This window comes from Haliaeetus leucocephalus, unplaced genomic scaffold, assembly GCF_000737465.1.
Source record: "Haliaeetus leucocephalus isolate CR32 unplaced genomic scaffold, Haliaeetus_leucocephalus-4.0 Scaffold206, whole genome shotgun sequence".
NCBI classification, from domain to species: domain Eukaryota; kingdom Metazoa; phylum Chordata; class Aves; order Accipitriformes; family Accipitridae; genus Haliaeetus; species Haliaeetus leucocephalus.
Window position 1 is genome coordinate 990,186 of NW_010972642.1, and position 22,896 is coordinate 1,013,081.

A 22,896-nucleotide genomic window follows, 5' to 3' on the forward strand; every position below is an offset into this window, starting at 1 on the left:
GGTATAATCTGGCAAATTTTTTATCTGCTCTTAAAAAAAACTGAATGCATATAAGAAAAAAGCATAACTGTTTTTGAAAACCTGTTGTCTTCAGAAAAGACCCTGCCTCCTACTTTCAGACTATGAGTTCTCATTTCACAAGCCAAAATCCAATGCATGTATGGGCCTTTCAGAATGTTGCTTTTGATGGCATGAACTAGGAAGAATCACAGGCTGGTTCTAGTTGTTTTTCCCACTCGAAACCAGTCAAAACTAGTCTAAACAGAGTAGGCCTGGTGGTTGGCTTCAGGTTGGGGGGCTTTTTGTTGTTGGTTTTAAAGTCATTTTTCTGCTAGAAAAATACCAGCCAGCTTGTGCAAGATTACCTCCTCAGTATTTACCTGTTCATGTGGCTGAGCAATAAGAGAGAAGTCAGGAAGGGGTGGTGGTGGTTTTTTTTTTTTCCCCTTCACTTTTTTTTTTAATCTATTTGCCAACCAGAGTCATTTATCCCCTATTAGATAAAGTATAATAGACTATACCGAAAGGGTCACTGGCCTTCCATTTAATGATATTGCCAGCACCAATCTACATTTTCCCGACAGTGTCCCTCAACACAGAATAAATGGCTGATCTCTTCACAATAACAGCTGATTTCTATTTATTAAGCTAAAAAGGTCACCATTTTCTACGGCTGGGCCGCCCTGCACTATTGATAATTTTATGCATAAACAAATGGCAAATTTGTGCCACATAAATATGCATTAGCAATTACTTTTTCCTCGGGCAATGCTCGCCGCATGCAAATGTGTCCCTCACAGGGCCTGGTGGCTTTTGTTTTAGCTCTTGAACAGCTAAACAAAAGAGCACAATAAACAGTTTGAAAATTGCCAATCAATAGGAAATGCAAATGCAAAGGTAAATGGCAAGAAACTTGCCCAAACAAATAAAACCAAACCAAAAAAGCAAAACAAAAAGCATGCAAGGAAATAAATAAATGGAAAGGACTATCTCTTCCCTCCCCACACTTGGGTTTTATTTATTTTCAGTAGAGAGATGGCTAAGGTACAATTTGCACAGCAACAGTGGAACTGGTACTAACAGGGACCCCAGATGGGAGCACCCAGAACGTACACACAGGTTGAGTATACATTAACTGGGACCCACACCTGCATAAAAAGGAAGGAGGCAAAAGAAGGATGTCTGAGGAAATTCATAGTGGCCCCTTGGTTTAGCTTTCTGTAATTGCACATTTCTGTCAAAGATTTTTAAAGAAAAAGCTACATGTGAAGGAATCACTGAAAAAAGCTTAAACATCTTCTGTAAACATTGATTTAGGATTTTATTACTGGAAGTACCCAGAAAATACCAACTTATTGTGCCTACGTACAGATGTCTGTAGTAACGGCCTAATGAATGTTGTCACTTGAGAAAGTTGAACTACATATAATTTCCTTTACCCCAAGACAGAAAGCTTGATTTTCCCTTGTCTTATCCTTGGACTACTCAATTCCGACAGCAAGCCATAGTTGTATATAAGATGCAGGATAATGGAAAAAATCAGACCTAGACACTAAATTGGTATGAACATGGAAACCCAAACTGACAATTTTAGGAGAAATGATGATTGCTTTGAATTTTCCCCTTCAACAGAGGAGCTTCAGTGCTGTAGAGAACCGAGCGTGACACGTACCATTATTACTATCGTTTGTAGGCAGGCTATTACATGTGGACAAAGAATCCAGTTCAGTAATGCAGTAACAACACATCGTGCAAACACATGCAAAGGCCAGCTGTATGACCCATCCAAGCAACCAGCTTTCTTTTCACATAACTTTGAGGCAGTAACTCTGTTTTCATGACCAGGATTGGGAAATGGAAAGGCATGAAATATAGCCAGCAGAGTAAGTTGCACCTCATTCTACAAATGTTTATGAAAAAGCCAAACTTAAAACATGTGGGCTTATCTTTTGTTTTTTTAAAAAAATATATTATTATTTCAACAGAAATTGAACAGATTAATCATGTGCTTCAAGTGTTTCCCGGATAGGGGACATAATACAGCAGGTAACCCACATACATTCCTATGATGTTAGCGTCCAAGATTTTAACAAATGGGAATGTTCTTGTCAATGTAAACATTCAGCAGTGATCCTATGTTTTTCCCACCTAATCAGCTGTCACAGAATGAAAATTTCACAGAATCTATTTCCATGAACTATACTAATAATCAACAAGCTGATAAATATATTTTTTGCCAACTAATTCAGTTAATTTCTTGCCTTTCCATTTCCCTGGTTTTGGATGGTTGTATAACACCACTTTACACTAGGACTTTTGATTCTGATAGAAACCAATACAAGTGTTAACAACTACAGTGCCAGGGGCAATTAGTTTTAACCATTCTCATCATAAGAGCAGTCTTACGCATGGTCCAGTATGGGAGAAGCTACATCAAGCACAGGACAAGATATGCATTCACAATGCAAAAGTCTTTATTTTAGGCTTTTAGCCAAGAGCACTCCCACACCAGTAACACACGTCAGCCACAAATCCACAACTTTCAATTTCCCTAAATGACGATAAGATGATCAATACAACATGGTAAATGTGAGTTATATAGAACTCCCCCTTTGCCATCAACCTTTCTCTGCTGTGCTTTTTCCATCATCATACACAAAAAAAATTGATATTGATAGCACCTCCCATTTTGTACAAGTCAAGGCACACCCAACAATTGCATATATGTAAGAGAGCATCCTCAGCTAAGACACACTGCCTTCTGCAACCGGCCTTGGAGCTGCTGGGCAGCCGCTACTCAAACATGCCCATGCAGTCAAGGGGTATCCACCTGATAGCATACACACTGCAAATCCCAAAGAGTTTAGAAATGACATATCACAGAAATTTGCATACCATTTTGTTAAGTTAAATGTGATTGAAAGACCCATGATTATACACAAAGTTCTCCTAAGGTCGACAACAGAGTAAAAAAAGGCATGAGCAGGTATGCTAAAGCAAGATCAAATAAATTGTTTAAATGTCACTGCAAAGGTACTTCTCACGCGTGTCTCTGTGGCCAGTCTACTGCCATTAACATAGTTAGAAAGTCTGTAATAGGAAGAAAATTATTACTACATAAAATATTCCTGCAAAGAGACACTGCTGCAGAATTGAAATGAAAAGATGTAGCTCAATCTGTTACTGCCCATCCCACATGTGTGAATGTGATGAACAGTGGAGAATGAAATGGCTGTTAAATCTCTGTTAACAAGTGTATTTTAAATAGTATACATAGATCTTTCTGTATTGGTACCATGTCTTTTAACAAAATTTGATAGGATTATTCATGTTAATCCCCTAAACTAGCACTAGCCCTATCAAAACAAAACCTCCAAAGAAGATACCAAGAGATGGCCATTTTCTACAACAGTGGGCGGACTTGTTTTTGTGAGAAGTATGGAGCTCAAGAGGATGAGATAGGAAAAGAGTAAACTATTTTGTCAAATTCAAGCCTTCCTTCTCTCTCCCAATGAGCTCAGCTTCTACTCTTCTAGCCCCCATTTTCAATGAAAGTTATTGTCACTAATGGTTCAAAGAAATCTTTTTCTTTAAAAAAAGAGAAGTGAGCACTCACACAACTGCAGTCTTCATAGAAGTATGCTTTTAATATCAGAGATTTCATTTTTCTTTCTGCTTTGTTTACAGCTTTCCTGGAAAGCTTTAAAGCTAAAACTTCCTGATAAAAGTATCTTATTTCTAGCATGATTCCAAATAAAAGAGCAAGTTTAAGATCTCTAATACTGAAGAGATCTGTCATTGATAGTGTCTAAATACTTGATGAATACATTTTTATATGCTATACACTTGAAAAAAGATAGCTAGATGACAATACAGATGCTGCACATCTGTATGACAGGCTTTTAGAACGATTTAGTCATACACCAATTGTTTCCTTGATGCTATACATAACATGTTATTAGATTATTACACATGTGCACACACACACTAACCTATGAGGACACTCAAACCAGACTAATTTCAGGCATTACAGATTAATCCCACCTTCCCACTCCCTGACTAAGTATTAACACTTCAAGCAATGTTCTTCTAATACAGCTACACCCCCTCCTCTGTGATTCTCCATTCTTCTCCCTTCACTTGACTGCTTCCAGTTGTTTTGAACTGGGAAACAAAAAACTCAGCAAGAACTCAGCATGAATTAGTATCATAAAAATAGTGTTTTTCTTAATTAAAGAAAATACAATGTTTTTGTTCTCCCCATCTCCTCCTTCATCTCCCATCCCCACCCCAACAGTAACCAAAACATGCCTCTGCAATCAATCTAGCATCTGAAAAGCAAGACGGATTTCTTCTCTTTCTTGCTTTTCACTACCAGTAATAACTCCATGATTAAGACTCAGCTGACAGTTCTCATGCCACAGAAGCTGAAAAAAATCCAGCTTCCTCCTCCAGTAGCTGAATTGGTCCTGGAGTATAGGGTGGGGGGGAATAGGGGGAGACTTCCATCAATCAGATAAATATATATGATCTGAAGACATCCACAGTAAGGCAATGCTCCCTGCTCAAAGCTACAAAGGCACCCCACCCGGGCAACTACAGACTCTCAGCAGATAACAGATTTAAGTATTCCACTCAAAATAGTAAGAAAAAATTCTGAAGGTTTCCATATGAACCCAGCAGAATTGACCAAATGTATCCATCTGTTCGCTTTCATATAAGCAATATGTATGCTGCCAGTATTGGACCTCTTCTAGGGCAGGGCCCTGGGACTTAAATTACATCTGCCACTTCCCTGGTTTACAGCAGCCTCATCAGCAAAGCATGATTTTTTTTTTTTTAAAGCCTCAAAATAGCATCCTGAGGAAACACACAAGAAAATGACTATTTCTACATTTCCTCCCTTTTCTACCTGATGACTTTGCCTCAGTACCTAATATTAATATCAAATGTGATGTTCTGAGCTGAGAAACATGGAAGCACTTCAAGAAAGCGTTTTAGTGTCTCATTTCCATCTCCTTAGCTCAGAAGGGACTATTTCATAAGCAGATTTGAACACCTTCAAGCAACTCATGATGAGAGTATCCAGAATCGAATTAGTTAACCTCGCCTCTATTAAAACTGGCAAAGCAGCAAATCCTCATCCCTCCTCACAGTATGTAATCACCAATACAACAGGCTGACTAGAACCTCCAAATACGGCTGCACCTTACATACCCCAAACTTGAATTGTAACAGTTTACTACAGATTATTTTTGTAAATTGATATTGCTGATAATGTTGCTTATTTCAGCTATGACATTTTTTTCAGATGCAACCATGAAAGTCTGCTTTCTTGAATGCAAAGCAGTATATTATTTACTTTAGCAACTGCAGTACATGCAACCAGTCAGCACAAGCAACCCCACAGTTAAATGCAAAGTTAAATTTTGAGTAATTCTCTAAATCTCTGCACTAGTCCTGTTCAGAGAACAGAATTCTCACCAACCTACACTGTAAAGCCTCTGTTACGCAGTTTGCATTTCTCCTCAAGTATCTTCTGTAGGTATCATCAGTAAGCACACGATGACTGGTCAAACCTTTACCACCACTTCATCAGAAATGCCACACTCTTAATTGTGGTTGGCCTAATATAATATATAAGAAAATAAATGCAGCAGCCAATACCACCAAAACGGTGAGTATAAAAATTGAAAAACTGAACTGCTGTGGCTAAATGCACCCTAGCTGTCAAGTGACATAGCTTAAACCATTCTTGGATGACCCTGAAGTGCGTCTGAGAGAATGTGACTCTTGTGACTTGCCCTTTGCTACCACCCACCTGAACACTGTCCAAGTCTGGGAAAGAGGGAGCTCTCAATTTGCATGTATGCAGAAGAGACCTGCTGAAAATCAGTATAACAGACTGAATAGCATGGCACGCTAAGCATGCTCCATCCTACACAGCTCCTCTTACGCCAACCTGTTCACCCCAAAGGCTTCACAAGCCTCTCCCTCCAGCAGCTCTTCCGAGTCATCAGAAAGCTCCCAGGTGTTACGCTGGAAAGCACTACAAAGTGAGAGGGAAAGGGCAGTAGAGCTCTACAGGATAATATTTTTATTTTTCAGATTTACATTATAAAAATCCTCTGGTTAAAAAAAGAATGAATAAAAGTGAGCATTCAACAAAATACTAAATTACAAAATACTATACTTATGATTGTACAACCATTCCCAATTTAGCCATTGAAATCATGAGCTAAGATTCAGTCTTTGTGCATACGCATTGCAAGACTCTTTAATTACATGATGACATTCTAATTTTTTCTAGAAGGATATCACCCAAGAAGAGCCAGCTCTGGGAATGAACATGACTTGCATACTTAAAGACAAAGCTGGACCACTAACTCATTCACTGGAACATGAGAATTGAAGGTGGTAGAGATTTGCAAGCCAAAAGGAGGACAGTTTTGCAGGAGTCCAAAATCTTTGCAGGAAGCCCTTAGTCATACATGCCCCACTTTCTGAGCTGGTACACCTGAACATACACTTGTGGATGCCATATTTTGCAGTCAACTGATGCTATAAAGATACAAACAGTTATAATAAAGTGAAAACAACACTTTGAAAAGTCAGATCTGACCCAGATGCATTTAGAAGCCTATCACAGCAGTTAGCTTCCCTATACATTGCATGGAGGCAGAGGGGTACCTCTGAAGACTTGCAGGGTAGAAGTCTAGTCCAACAAAACTCTGCATTTCCCTCTCTCCACTAACTGAACAGAAGCCTTCAAAGAGGATCCTTTCTGCTTAAGCTAGATACCTTCTCTTCAGTTATCATCATGGGAAGCCAACAGAAAAGGCTATGTGCCTGTATCTACCTGGGATCAACCGCTCCGCTGAAAGCCCAGTGCCTCTAGTAGCTTACCACCAGGCCAGCTTGGTGCCTGGCTTGCCATATGGCTCTTGCCTCCTGGATGCACAGTAGCTTCACTTTGGAAGAAGGGTAGAAAACTCTTTTCCTCAGGGTTCCCCCTAAGCCAGGCGGCAAGGGCACATCTCTTGAGGTATGTGGGTTCAAACACTTTCAGGTGGTCCAGAAACCCCACAGACAAATACACATACAGAATTAGGCAGACTTAAATGAACTGGATTGCTGCCAGGATTTAGGTCAACTGGCTACATAGGTAGGATTTGAATGAATTGGGCTGTTTTCTTCCCCTTCAAAACTTCCGCCCCTGTCTGTAAAATGGATACAGTACCAAAAAGATATATGTTGTGAGAATTAATTAACATCTTTACAATATACAGGTAACAGTGATAAACATCACAGATAAGTCTATAGGAAGTTACTAATTTTCATGTATTTATTATACCAATAACATTATGGAATTGCTGTTTTTAAGATTTGGTTTGAATGTATGCAGAATGTGCCTGCCACAGGGCCACACCAACAATAAGGATTAAAAAAATAATATTGAATATCTTCCATTCTGTCAGCACCATCATTTCAGTGGTCTGATATATGATCATGTAATTAAAGACTGTATCATAATGCATATGCACAAACGGGCTGAATTAAGGTTGTGCAGGCAAATCTAATTCTGGCATTTCCTATGCTTTGAGTGCCTGACTTCACAATCTTAGCATTCATTTAACAAACAGTTTCTGTATGTAATACCATACATTATATACACATGTCAGTAACATCTTCCATATTGCTGCATATTCTGATTCTGTAAGGTATGTTTACATACATATGAACATACACATACTGCAAAAGCAGAAGAATACACAGTCATATTCTGCCCATTGGCCTTTTCCCCTTCTGCAGCATATTCTCACCATTATATTTACCACCATCAAGAATAAGCTTCTCATGGGTGCCAGCAGTTAAAATGTTCTTTTACCTTTTACTTTTAAGTACACAGAACATGTGTCAACACTTCCAGCTTCTTACCCACTGCTAAAAAACATTTTAAATAGCATCTACTGTGTATGAGCCTTTTGTGGATCAGAGCACACGTACACAAATATGTGGAGCTCTCGCCCTGGGTCCTGAACAGAGGCTCCCCTGTTAAGAAGAGCCTGCAGAGATGACCACTCCTTGGCATTTTAAGGAGGTAGGATTAGAGCAGATGTTGCTTTTGGCTCTGTGCTACAGACAGCTCTTCAGCCTGCTGTGGGTGCCCAAGACAACTTTGGCTTCTAGGGCTGGAGAAAGGACTGCTCTCCATTGGTGCCAGAGAGGTAGACGAACGGCTTGACCAACTTCCCTCCTAACTCACTGGCATAACTCCCATTGATTTAACCATGAGTATGACCAAATTCTTCCTTTTTACATGTTGTAGTTCAGTTTGGTTTATCCTTGGGAAAATACACTTTTTTCTCCCCCTCTTCTAATTTCAGTATTTTTTTCTACTTACTGAGTAGAACTTTCATCCCAGCCCTTAAAGAACTGGCAGAAAGAGCTCTATTAAGACACTTCGCTCTGCTTTCTTGCTCCAACACTGACTGTTTTGTCTGCCAAGCTCTGGTCAGACACTAGTGCTTACTTACCCAGTTACTGGATTTTCCAGCCTGCCATTGTATGCCCTCCCAGTTCTCACAGTATCAATTCTAAGTGGGATCCTTGTGACACACAGGTATTTTTGCCAGCTAAGCCCAGCCAGAAGATGTGTCAACTCAGTGCATACCCATTATTTATGCTCCAATCGCTGTCTATTGCTTTACAACATTATCATTCACCAATACTTTAAATACATCTTTCAAAACAAAAAGCCTCACACAACCAACCTTACATACTAACTACACGCTATGTTGCAATATACATGCACTGGTCTACAGCTCTCAACCAGAAGTTCAGACACTTCTGCTACAGCCATATGTGATAAAATGCATCGTTTGGTCAGGTTTTAGCATACATGCTCTGGCGTACAATAAACACTGCACTCTTAGACCTCGTGAGGCAGGTAAGCATGCCCTCACCGAGAGAAAAATCACCCTGGTTTGTACTAATGATAGCCACAGTGAACTCCAGGACTGAAATAACGGGAATTTCTTCTTGCACAGTTTCATAAAACAATGCTGAGCACTCACAGACACTAAACCCACCTTGAATCTGAGCTTCCCAAGAGGCAGTTTGCAGTCTCACACAGTTAACAGTCTAGATCCTTTCCTCCTCCTCACACCAGTTTTCTCTCTCAATTTCATAGAATACAACCTACAGTTGTCCTAGAATTTCAGAAAGTGATAATTTTCTGTAGAGGTAGTTTATCTGACACTGGGCCTATAGCACAGGAGGGCACTTGTAGCTTCTAATCATCCTCTCCATCTGTTCACCATAAGCAATGTTGATCTTCAAATTACACAACCTACACAATCCTGAAAGAGTCTTTTACTTTCCGGTAGGACAATCTGCTCCTTCCCTTTCCCTGTTTATTGCAATCTGCAGGATCCTTGCACTGCCGCACATACGGAGAACGAGAACATATCAATCCACCCTAAATGACCTCAAAAGGCTGTATCAGTTAACCAAAATAGGCAGAAACTGCAGCTTTCCAGTAGACTTCCCCCCCCTTGAAGTTATTTGTAAATCTCTTTGCAGCACAGACCCTGCAGTAAGACTCTGATTATAAATGTATGTGGTCCCAAACAATGCCAAAATTATTAGGTGTCAGTGCCACTGTGAGGCCCAAAATAACTGTTCCCTGCAGCCTGCCCTGAGCCATTCTGGCCAACACAGCCCAGTCCTGCTTCAGGCATGCAGCCTTGGAGCTGGCTCGGCTCAGCATCACACCACCCACACCTCTCCCCATGCTCTGCACAGTGTCACCCCTCCTGCCCATCCGTGCTGTTGTGGACAAGCCAGCCGGCAGCACTTCCCTCTGCCCAGGAGATGACTGTTTCAAAGCAGAAATGTGATGGGTGAGGTTTCCAGGAGAGAAAACGGGCAACCGTGATGAGGAAGGAGAGAACTCAAATGTTCCAATACCTGACCATGGGTGCTCCCACAAGCTCAGATCAAATGGGAAGCAGTTAACACAGAGAAGAGGAAGAGAGGAAACAGCTACCCAGCTCTCCAAAACCTCAAATAACCCTTTTGTCTGAAAGATTTGGTAGTAATAGAGCACCATGGGATATTTTCCTGTAGTAGAAATACTGTGTGTGCTCTTCCATCACTATATGGCTGCTGCCCATCACACCCCTCCTGCTAGCAAAAATTGAAAGCTGACCCATAAAGGACAGCTGAAATACTAGTTTCTTGTCTGAAACACTGTCACCACAGCATCTGGTTTCCATACTACCATCACACACCTTGTCATGGCTTCAAGGCAGTGACCCCTAACCAGGAAGCTGAAGGCCAGATGTCACTGGCCTGAGAAACCTGAGATCAGCCACAGCAACCATGCTTCACTGCCAGCAGTGGACCTTCTAGTCCACAGAGACAACAGTGCAAGATGCTGCTCACAGCATGCCACTTGCTTGGTATCGTTACGTATGAGCCAGCAAAGGCAGGAGTCCATGGTGATAAGCGGCACAAAAACCTGCCAGAGATGTTTTAAAAGAAAAAAAAAAAACCACACACACAAAAAAACCCACCCAAAAGCCACACAAACACCAAAACAGGTCCATCTGCCCTGTAGCCAAAAGATGCACCACAACATGGAGCTCAGCAACACAGGGTAAATTAGCCCAAGTAGGGACAGCCAGGCTATTAGTGATACTTAAGGGCAGATAGTATATGGCTAAGTGGCTGCCTTTACTTTAGCAGCTTTATCATCACACACCAATGGCTGATAATGCTGTACACACCACAAGACTGTTGATGTTAGCACACAAGCCATTGCATCTGCACTTCTCTTACAGCTCCATCTCCTAGACATCTGTGAATACATGAGCATTCAGCTTGCATTACATTTTTATTAGGTCTCTATCCCTCCTGTTTCTGGGGAAAGCTATCATAAGCACTACTTCTGACTTAAGGCCTGAAGTAAAACAAAAACATCAGAATGTGCGCTTTTTTTTTCCCCATCTTAACATTTCTAAATCAGTCTTAGAATTTTTTTAGGCTAGGCACTTTTAAAAAAAAATTCTGGCCTAGTATTACTAGAAAATGTCTCCAGGTATTTGAGACTTCACACATAAACAACCAAGGATACCAGGCATGAATGCAAAGGGATCACTAGCAATGTTTTACCCCACATATGCCCCCAATCTGGCAAGCAGACCTGAAAATGTGGCAGTATGACTTTTCCAGAGCTCTTGATATCATTTGTTAACCATACTACAACATACTATTTGTAGCTTCTTCTGCCTCACAAATGGAGTCTTTATACACAGATCCCTGCAAGAAACAAAACTTCCAAGACATACTTTGGTCTTGGGCAAATTTACTCCAGGCATCAGAAGCAGCATGTCCTTCTGACACCAGGCAGAGGCAGGGAGCAAGCTGCACACTATGCTACAGCCCCCATGTTCAAAGCCTCTAATTCAATAAACATTGCGATGAATAAGGACTTGATGTTTTCCTTTCAAAATGTTTGTCTGTATTGTTGTTACATATTAGCTCTGCTGGCTAACACGCCTGTGGGTTCTCATAGACTACAACTGAATTTAGTTTGCACCAGGTTTGCAAACAAGAAGCATCACAGAGCATACATTTCATTATTCTTTGCTTCGTATACATAAGATGTTCACGTACTTTATTTATATGATCAAAGGTTACTAAACCATTCCAGTAGCTGTACAAAGCACTTCCGAATCACGCAATTCAGCATCAAGATTTTCACACTGTCAAAATAACTTTTCTTTTTTAATAGCAGGAGGTATAAAATTCAAAAAGGGTCAGGGTGGATTTAGTTTTCTGGAATGTTAATTTTCAGAAGTAGCAAGCACTGACAGCTCCTGTTGTCTTGAGGGAGATATATGGGTACACTGTGTTTGCAATCTTATCCTAAGCAGCAGTTTGTAACTGCTTGCCAGGTATCGATGAGCCTTAGCTATGAAGGAATAGGTTCCTGCACAGCAACCTTATCAGTCTTTTTCCTAGAAAGAGCTGACTGCAATTTTAAGAAGAAACAGGACATTAGTAAATGTGCTCCGGGATGGAAAATTATCTCCAAAAGACTAGTTGATATTTATGATTTTAAGCTTCAAGAGGCAACATAACTTTCACGGTGCCTAGAAAAGGTAACTTAGGAGATGTCATCACTGTGATGGCCCACAAATCTTAACATTCCTTTACCTCCATTCTCAACAACCCTGCAGTGAACACACCAATATTTATGCATCCTACGCTCAGCAGAGCCAAGCAAATACTGTCCGCTGCCTTGTCAGTGACCATGTCTTCTTCCTGCTAGTTCCAAACACATCCCACTCTAAGACCAATACATTCAAACGAAGAAAACTTACAACCCAAGATACAATACTTTCCACTGACTGACCATGTCGCAGCACTCATAAGATTATCCCCTTCCAATGTTCTTAATTATGCAAAGAAACTCTTCCAAGCCTCATAAAAACGTAGCCTACAAATATCCCTACACTGTTAGGTAGGGCCCAAGTTCCACTCCAAACGGCCGCATCTTCTGCTCAGACTGCCAGCACCCCCCCTTTCAACTGCACAAAGCAGAAGTAGAAAGAAGTAATCGGGCAAGAACCTGGAGGAGACAAATACTACTTTTTGCTAAGAGTGTGGACATTGGGGAGTAAAATGCAAGATATAAACAGTGGCAAGATATGATACAAGCTCAGAAATAAGTTTAAGAAGCTTGAATGTTGTTGTAACAAGACAATGGAAGACACTCAGAATATCGTTAACTGTAGTGGGATGCCTCCATGTGCCAGGGATGCTGGTGGCAATATGATTAATATCCCAGGTACAAAAGAACAAGGAAGTGGGTTTCAGTGTGGTTTTTAACTCAAGACCCTGGGGGGAAGGAATTAGTTCAAGCCTGGAACAAGTCTCTAGACATTAATGATAAATCAGACAGAAGGGTCAATGTACTGTAAGGGACACATCTAAAGCCATTATTTTATAACAGCTGATGGCAATAGCTGCTTGGGAGGGAAAAAATAAAATGCTGATTTTACAGATATTCAGGGGGTGGGAATTAACACTCTAGGGAAAAAGAGCAGAAAAGACGGCAGGATACAAAGGTCCACCAAGATTTATTGAAAACCAGAGGGGAAATGTAAGCTAAGGGAAATGAACATTCAGAGCACACAAAACAGACACTGCAAAGCACATTAATTAGAATACTAAAGTAGCCTCTAATAAAAAAAAATTAAAAAGCAAAAAAAAGACAGCTCACTAACAAAACCAAAAGCATCGCTGTAGTCAAAAGTCAAGGTGCATAGAGCAAGAAGCCCCGTGATCCCAATCACAGTTCAGCCGTACTGACTAGATATTCCCCCCTGCATTTTTCTGTTTCTGACTACCACTGGCTAGGTAATAGCAAGCTTAATACATCTAGATTTATGATTAAAGAGTACTTAGAAAAGATTGATTTGCCCTGCCCGACAGCAAACATGAATAGTCTGGAAAAAAGAAATAAAGGGTTAGAAATCACACAGACTTCACACGACATGAAAAGGGACAAAAGTGCTGGCCTTAGTAGCTTTTATTTGAAAAATAAGTCTACCCCCCATACTTCAGATTACATACCCCTTTGTACCAGAGGCAGGATAATAAAATGCTGCATAGAGTGATATCAACATGAATCCTGCCCAAGAAGAAATTTGAACACAAACTTTTTCATCTTTACGTATCTTGCATACTACACTCTTTAAATACATGCATCAAGCCTAAGAAAACTTATGCAGAGCAGGCTAAAACATGTTCATAGGGCACCATACACTATTATTTACTTGTCAAACACCACATCCACTCAAAAGGGGTTGGCTTTCAGAGAAGTCAGATAATATTCAATGTCAGGATCTAATTCATAATAAACGGTATCTAAATGCAACAAGCCACTACGCCACTAAGGATAAAAATCTCCTATTCAGTGCTAATCAAAATACATAAGTGTAAATCTTGACACCTGAAAGAGGGATTAATACATTCCCTGAATACGGGCTCAAGAGTACTGTCACTGCCAGTGTCAACATCCAAAATTTCTCCATTCCTCCTCACATGACGAGGGCTGTGACAACCATCCTGGGTGGACTGACATGCACTGACACACGCCAACCACAAATGAGAGAAAGATGTCAAGTATTTGCTACTAGCCAGCCGTCCACCAAAAAAAAAATCTAGTTGCTCTGTTGACAGGAAGGGAAGGCTCAGCTGCTTGTTTACTGAGTGATCTTCAACTTCATTCTGAGAAAGCGCCGAGTAACACACAGCATGCTCAGAGCTCTGCAATCCCCTACCTATCATGTGCTGCAACTATCCAGGACTTCATCCTAAGCAGCTGTCAACTCAACATTTTCAAGAGCAACAAATTCATTAGAATTGTATAATTATGGCTGAAACTTTCCAAGATATCTAGCACATTTAATCATACGGCTTGGATTCAAATTAACTAAGTCTCAAATACTCCAACCAGTCTTAAAAATCCCAGACTATACATCTATATATTTGTCAAATGTCATAAATTATTCAGATTATTAAAAAGGTCTTATCCTTAAATTACTCTTCTACTTTTAAAATTCAGCTCCCATAGTAACAAAACTTCAAGAAAAAAGAAATCAGAAGAACAAAATTCAAATGAGTGTACACATGCTACAATACAGATATTTCAAGAGAGATTAGATGTTAAAAAGTAAATAGCGTTGGGAACAAGTCATTGGTAAACTAAAGTAAAAATAAGCAAAAATCCCATTAAAACCCAGCAACATTCATAAGTATGTAGCAGCAGAAATACTACAGGCCACAAAGGGACATGATTTAAGGCACCAATTTCATTGCAGTTGGCCAAAAGCATGGAACAAACACCAGTCAGATGGTAGGAAAATACAAAAAAGTTTACAACTGTTTCTTCAAAATTTGCATCCAAATTACAACTTCCAAACAAATCTTCAATTCCTCACATCCTCTCTAATTCATAACACGGAAACTTCCTGCAGTACAAAAGCCTGTTTTGCCATCTTCCAAGCACTGGGCACTAAAACGTACTATCAGAAAAGCCGATGGTGGTTCTCATTATTTATTTGCTCTTAAACTCAAGTATAAATCATTATGTAAAACTTCATATTTGGAAAGGATAAAAGATATCTGAGGCAAGTCAGGATAAAATAAACTGGTAGTTACCTGCAGCAGCTCAGGGGTACATGAAACTTTAGGATAAATACAAGAGATGGAGTTTAATGGGCAGAGGGAAGGTAAGACTGCCAAAGATAAGTGAAAAAAATTATCACACAGGGTTTGCAGTTTCTCTCATCAACATCACTGTAGGGCATAGGATATGGACAAGAACAAAAAGAGGTTGCTACCCCTCAGATTCTGCCCTCTACAACTGTATAACATAACCAAATTTTACCATTCCCTTCTCATTCCTGTTGTCACAATTAACAACGTGCAAACTACACAGTTGACATCAGCCTGGTATCCCAGTGCTCCTTACGCAGCTTTTCCCCAGTGTAGAACTGGTTGCACTACTTTGTCCCTTTCCCTCCCTTTCTTCTGTAGGGAGCCTTCCTCTCAAACTAAATCTTAAAACAGAAGCCACCAGTTTTTCATTGCAATCTGATTATCAATTTGCACCTCAGCAAAGGAAGGCTAGAACTCTATTGTTTTGTTAATTGTCAATTTGCATCTTTGAAAGGTGTTGTGTATTTTCTTCTCTTGGCAGGTTAGGACTAATTCTGTATGTTAACATATATGTGGGTGGTGTGGGTAAAAAAAACATTTGCTTTTAGAATGCATTTCATTTAAAATGTGCTGTTTTATTTATTTTCTTTTGCTCAGTTGCTTAGTTTTCTTGGACAAATCTTGTTCAAAGCTAGTAGGGACCTCCCTGCATGACAAAGGGCTAAAAGGATAAAGCTCCTTTTCTGATAGGCATTTAAATAAACTTCTAAAGATTAACTGCAAAAAAAAGGAAAAGTTGTAAATTAAAACCTAGTTATGTGCTTTGCAGTTCCAAGGAACAACCAACAAAGGAGCTGGCAAACATTTCCTTTCAAAGGTAGCTGGAGAGTTGTAGACATCATCCTTATGTTGACTTCACTTAAGCGGGATACCATTTTTTAGAAATGGGTATGGTTTTCAAAAGTACATATATAAAAATGACACACGGTAAGTCAACCAACAGGCTCTAGAAAGCTCCGCAGACCCAGCTGGCTACTTACTGGACTGATACAGACCTGGTTTCACCATTTAACTGCATAAACAGGTCTGAGAGTTGAAACAGCTTTGTATTCGCTTCGCTATTACTGTGTACAGAAGCAACCATCCACTCGTACATCTCCATCAGATTATTGCCTAAGCCCAGGCTACAAGCCTACCCATATCTGGACGATGCTCATTCCTGCACCCATCACTCCACACTAGCGCTCTGGGATTCAGTGCAATCCTGCGAGTGCCAGTTTTCAGACTCAGCAACCACAAATCTTCTCCTGCATTTTATTCTTTTTATTCTCCTGCAAAGCCCCTTTCCTGCATTAAGGACATCAAATTGATTGGTTCATGAACACCATAATTGTTAATTAATTTTCAAATGCAGAACGGTTGCAGAAGTGAGCTTTTCAAATTTTAAGTTGCAAATGAAAAGGTGGCAAAAGCCACTCCTAATGAGTAATAGAGCAAGCTTCACCTCAGTCACTAAGAATACCTGTAAAACTGATACCTTGTGGTCCTACAAGTCACCATTCAAGGCAGAACTGTGTGGAAGAAATGTTTAAAATCCTCCAAGCTACAAAAACTAGGAAAAGGCTGAAAACACTGACCCACAAAAGTATTCTGAATAATGCTTAAGTGACAAGAGCAATAAGAAATTCCTGCTAAAATATCAGACAGCCACCAAGACAAACACTCTAGCTGAGACTACAGTCTACCTAAATACAGAAAAAATTAAATTCAATAACTACAGGAAGACCTAACAAGACAGAAGGCCTTAGTTTCAGATGAGTCCGTGTCTCATCTCCTTCACCTAAACCTGGATGAAGGATGGGGAGTGAGAAGAGAATCAGAAAATTACATATTGTCATTATATACTTGTCAATGATTCACTTAAGGTCATGTTATTTTCTTATGTTAGGATTGACCAGTGTTAATTTTATCTGCCAGTACATGAGAAGGTTTTCAACTGGGGGTTAACAGAAAAAAAACCAAGATACACCAACCCATTTTAAAATGAAAAATGAAATAAACTGAAAATCCTGACAACTGGATCTCTGACTGAGCCACAGATCTCACAGAGCTAGATCAAAAGGGAAGATTTCATGACATTTCTATTAGTCCTAGACAGATGAAGCCAAGCTTTGATGGTAGAAGTATCTCAAATAATAGGATTCCGTATAGTTTAACTCTGCAAAGAACTGCAAGTCCAGACCAGCTTTGATGGCTTACAACCTGCAGAATCTGGACCTAAGTCAGTTGTGTCCTCACAACTCTAAGTCTGATTTCCAAAGAAATCTGGAAAGCAGGTTAAGAGGAACTGGAACCCTGAACTTCTGTTAAAACTATATAAAGGAGCAGGAAAGTATTTTATTATCCACATCGGAAAACATTCTTAGTTTTACAGACTTCTCCCAGTAAGCTGAGACTTGTTATAACGCCCACCAGCTATACATTTGTGAAGATCAAGGACATTTATACCTATCATACCAAAAGAAATATATGTGTCCAAAGAACAGGAAGAAAAAATTGCCTCTGGCTTTGGGGAAGCCTCTGTAATCAAATCATCCTATTTTACATATAAAAGTATGCCCAAAAGTTAAAGGACTGTGTATGTTTGAGCACGGAAGAGCTGGCTGTGTGACCAAAACACTAAACTTGGTTCTGTTGAATTAGAGGCGGGGATGGGGTGGGGGGGGTGGGGTGTCAAAGTCTTATAATCTTAAATAAATTATCAAAAACAATTCCTGTAACTGGGGTTGAAATATTACAAAAACTGACTCTCTCATGAAACTCCTAGACCTTCCTGTTTTCATGTGACAGGAATGACAAAAGCAGCTTCCTGTATAGTCTTTAAAGGAGGCCTGTGCTGAAGCCACAAAGATTAGATTTGGACCTGGACTCCACCATAGCATCAGGATTTGACTCACTTTCTTACTTTTTCAATTCCTGGTTGTAGAAAACTTAGAAAGCAGTGGAAGTATTGAAAAACTTCTCTCAAACCTAAAACCAAAAAAAGATAAATAAATATGTAATACAGTCCTTTAATAGATAAATCCAATCACACATGCAGGTCCAAGCAAACCATCTAGATAAAAAGGCCTATTACAGAGTTGGCATCCTATTTTGACACTGAGGATTAGGTAGAAGAGACTTTTTTTTATTCAAATTGAGTCACCCGTCCTTTCATGATGGACAAATAACATAGGATACATACCAAACAGTCTGAATTTATCCACAAACAAGCTTTATTACATAAGGCAGAACTGAGATTTGTTGAGGTTTTGATACTATGGACACAGATTAGGAGACCCAAAAGCTATTTTGTCAGATGTCCTCCTTGATGATAAAAATAAATCTTTTCCTGTTTGATGGTTGGATGATCAAGTATAGCTTTGCTTGGGTTTGACCTAAATTTCTCTTAATCTTATTAAAATATCAAAACTGATAAGACAGTGTTTCAGCAAGTTGACAAGTCTCACACACACATACTGAATTATCTCACCTATTCTCTCCCTGGCAAAAAGAAGAAATACTCCTCAACTAGAACCTAACATTTCAGCTGGTGGCATTCCCTACTAGGGACAGTGCAGTAAAAATGGAATACTTCTTGCCAGTTGTGCATGTAGGGATCCTACAATCAGGATCTCATGCGCCACTACAATAGCTGAAGACAGACAATGCTCTAACATATATACAAGAAACTGTACCTATTCACAAAGGCACAGTGGTCATTTTACAAGATGTCTCAAAAATTGTTCAAGTACTCCACAGATCAATTCTGCACTTCTAGTAGGCCGTTTAAGTATCTGGGAACACATTTCCTAACTCCAAAGATTAAGTATGAACAAAAGATGCTAAAAAATAAGTCTAATCATGACCTGATAGGTACACTTTTCCCTTCGAACAAACAAAACCAAATAACTTTTTCAAACCCCCCTTTCCCCCCCCCCCCCGCCCCCAACTGCTCCAGACTAATAGGTCAAGTGTATTTACTATCCTCTATGACTTACTTTATGCTCCACTCCAGTGGAAAGACCCTGCTGTGTTCTCCAGCCCCAAAGTAAGTGCCAGCAGACCTATTCTCCCGCAGCGCATAACACTGCCCAGGAGACAATACATCAGTTGGGCACAACCTCTAGGAATCTGATTTGAACTAAGGCAAACGGGAACACCAGACTGGACCATCTATTGGAAAAGTCCTGGAAGTCCTCTGAAAGATGAAATCCTGATTTCCTCTCCAAAATCCGAGTAATAAATTTCTAACAATTTCACTATGTCAAGAATTTCACCAGACCAAAAAACCATCCGATTTCCATTGTTATCCCTCAGAGACCCAGTAGGGCTTGACAATAATTCTCAAAGCATCAGAACAAAAGATTAAATGTGGTAAAGCCTGAGAATTTTTGAGGAGTGTTTTTCAAAGTGTATCAGCGTACTGACAGATCAGACACAGGAGAAGAACTCGACTCTGACCTCCACAGAGCATGAGCTCTCTGGAGCAGAAATTCCCTCTCTCACATGCACACTTCATACTACAGCAATACGTCAATCTTCCTGGCAGTGTAGTAACAACAATAAATAGGGAGTCAGGACTGAGCACTTTTGCTGAAGTATATTTGAGTCTAGTAAGGGGACAAAGATAGGAGAGGAAAACAGAAGAGCCACAGGATTTAAAAAGATAAATACTCTGCTACCCTGTCTGCAGCCCTATTAACACTGCCCTGGCTTTAAATGGATGCAACTTTAATAAAGAAAAGTCACATTAATGCAAGGGCTGTATTCTAGCACTTCTCCTGGCTCAAGCCATCAGACTTATATCCTTCATGATGTTCAGTGGAATGAGACATTTTCAAGATCTGATACAAGGTGTCTAGAATACCAGGACAATCAGAGTGCATTTTTTTCCTATTGATTTTTGTTCTGTGAAAAGCTCAGTAAAACATTACTCTGATTATATCCCCAGTTAGAAATACTAACTTCTGTTGGCATTAAAATAGGCTGTCAAAGCCAGTGGAAGTGCCTGCCAGAACATCACTTCCATCACTTCCTTTCATAAGTGCATCAGTGCCCTGTTATTTAGTTTTCAAGTGTTTTATGATATCTATGACCTATAGTTAGTTATAAGTTCATTCCTAGCCAAACTCAGCATCAGGAAATTTTCAGTTTCTTCTTCTGATACTTTCCTCTCTTGACTTCATCCTTCTGTGTCTCAGTTATAGTCTAACAATAGCAGTATTGCCACTCGTCTGCTTTATTATCCTGTCTCTGCTTCAGAGAAAGATGCAAGAAGCCCTTTGCTAAACACCTGAGTGTTTGTCCATCCTCTTACAAGGTCCAGTTGTAACCCAGAAATCCCGGGTTATTCTGGGAGGAGCAGATTAGTGCCATATGCACTGTTTTAAACAAGTACGTACCTCTGACTGCTTTCTGTGCTTTCTTCTTTTCCCAGTTTTGGTGTATCTAGTCCCTCAGTTACTTCTTTAATGGCATCCACCCATTGCACATACATCTTAGCTGGGGCCTCAATGATTTCACCTCCCTTTCCCAAATCAGTGAAGTTCATTCAGAACCCTAAAAGCTATACAGATACTTTGCATATTTGCTCTCTTCAACGACCATACCCCTCCTTTTTGGTTCTTGTTCCTCTCAAATGCTTGTCCACCTATTATATCCCCCTCTCTTATTTAACCAAGCTATATGCAATTGAGAAAAATGGGGGGTGGTGGGTGGTGGTGAAGGTAAAACCCCTGGGGGTAGACATCTCCCTGCCCTCTCAAGCACCAATTTCACATCTCCAATTTCTCCACCTGGAGACTTGCTGGGGACTTGCAGGGCAGAATGTGTTTCCACTGGAGTTCATCTACGGAACAATCAGCTTAAGCAGTTGTATTCAAATAGTATTAATGTTTTCAAATCAACTTCCTATTTTCCTACTGGAAACCCTGCCAAACACACTCTTCAACAGACACTAAAATAATTTGGATAGTTGATATGCAATCCAAATTTTTAGTGGAAAACTGCCAGATTTGACATCTGTGAGAAAGTGGGTAATTTTTATTATCCACAGAGAGCATGCACTTGGTCTGATATTTTCTACCTCTACATATCTCTTTCTACTGGAACTGCTTTATGGTTTTACATGATCAATAGGCTGCCAAAAGTGATTTAACCCCTTCATTGCTACCAGAATCCAAGACCCCACTGTCACCATTTTAACAGTGGCCATCTAGTGGGAGGTATTTTAAAATACCTATTTTCAACAGCAGGATGTTCTTATCTGCTACCTCTGACACCTCTAATTACAGCAAATGCAGATTTTTTTTTTTTTGAGGTAGTATCTGCTGATTATTTGCCAAATATAAGGAGCCTAGTTTCTTGTAAGCAAAGGGTTAATTCCCTGCTTCCTCTTGTCCCTTCTCCTGCTGGAGAGAGGGTCTGTCTGAACAGCTGCTGGGGGAAGCAAGAATGGGAAAATGCCTTTGAGAAAGTAGGCCTTCCTGCTGAGGACGCAGCCCAACCCCAGCCTGGAAAGGTATTCTTTCTCGCACTCAGTTTTGCTTACGGCACCTTCTAATTTATTAGTGGTTATAAATATTTGGTTCTGCCCACACACCACCTAACAGGTCAGATCCTCCAGGCCACTGAGGTGCATGGAGTTACACTGATTAGCACAAACATACAACCTGTATGACTTCTACTCTTAACTTCTTGGTTTACACCAAGCAGCATCATTTCTGGTTTAGAATTAATTTTACTATCTCATTTGCAAGCATTAGGAAAAGCAGAATAGAAGAAAATACAGATGAAAGATGAAAGAAGAATATTATACAGAACTTTTACCATGATAGGTGGGGGTTTTTGTTTGTCTTTAAAAAACTAAAAACTCAAGGCTTGCTGTTTGAAACTGCCTGCTCAGGTTCCTTTAAATAAATGAAACAAATAGTCCCCAGCTGTCTGAGCTGCACTGAAGCAGCTCATCCTCCAAGTGATTTGTAACACTGAAAAGGTTTATCTCCTTCACTAAAAAGATTATCAAAGTTCACTTTCTAAGTGCACATGTATATTTTATTTCTCAAAGATTACCAGTTCTCTTCTTATCCCCACACTGTCCTGCTGGGAACAGGTGGCAGAACTCCTGGCACAAAAGCAATCTCAAAATGTATACTAAACAGGGATAATTTGTTGTTGTCTCGATCAAAAAGGAAGGTCCTCCTGGCAGTTCTTTTTTCTTTTCTGTTTTGCCCTTGCTTTTCCCCTCTCTTTTTTTTAAATGCTGTATTTGAGGCCAAATCCAAAGCTAGTGAGTGGGAACCCCTGTGCTACTGATAGATTTTTACTGGACAAATACCAGCAGTGGGGTCACAATGTATAGCCTCTGGTACAGAAATCCAATCAATGCTCACACAGTCATTCCAAAAAACCAAAGCACCAGACACAGCTATTAAGAGAGCTTTTGATCTTTGGGGTTTTTTTTCAGTCTCAGAAATGAACAGAATGCTGTAAAATTATGAACAAGGTAGAGACTGAGAAGCACCTTATTGCTGCACTTTCAGAAGACTGAAGAAAGAATGCATATATGTTATGATTCCTCATCCACACTTAACAACACCCACCCCCATACCCCCCCCC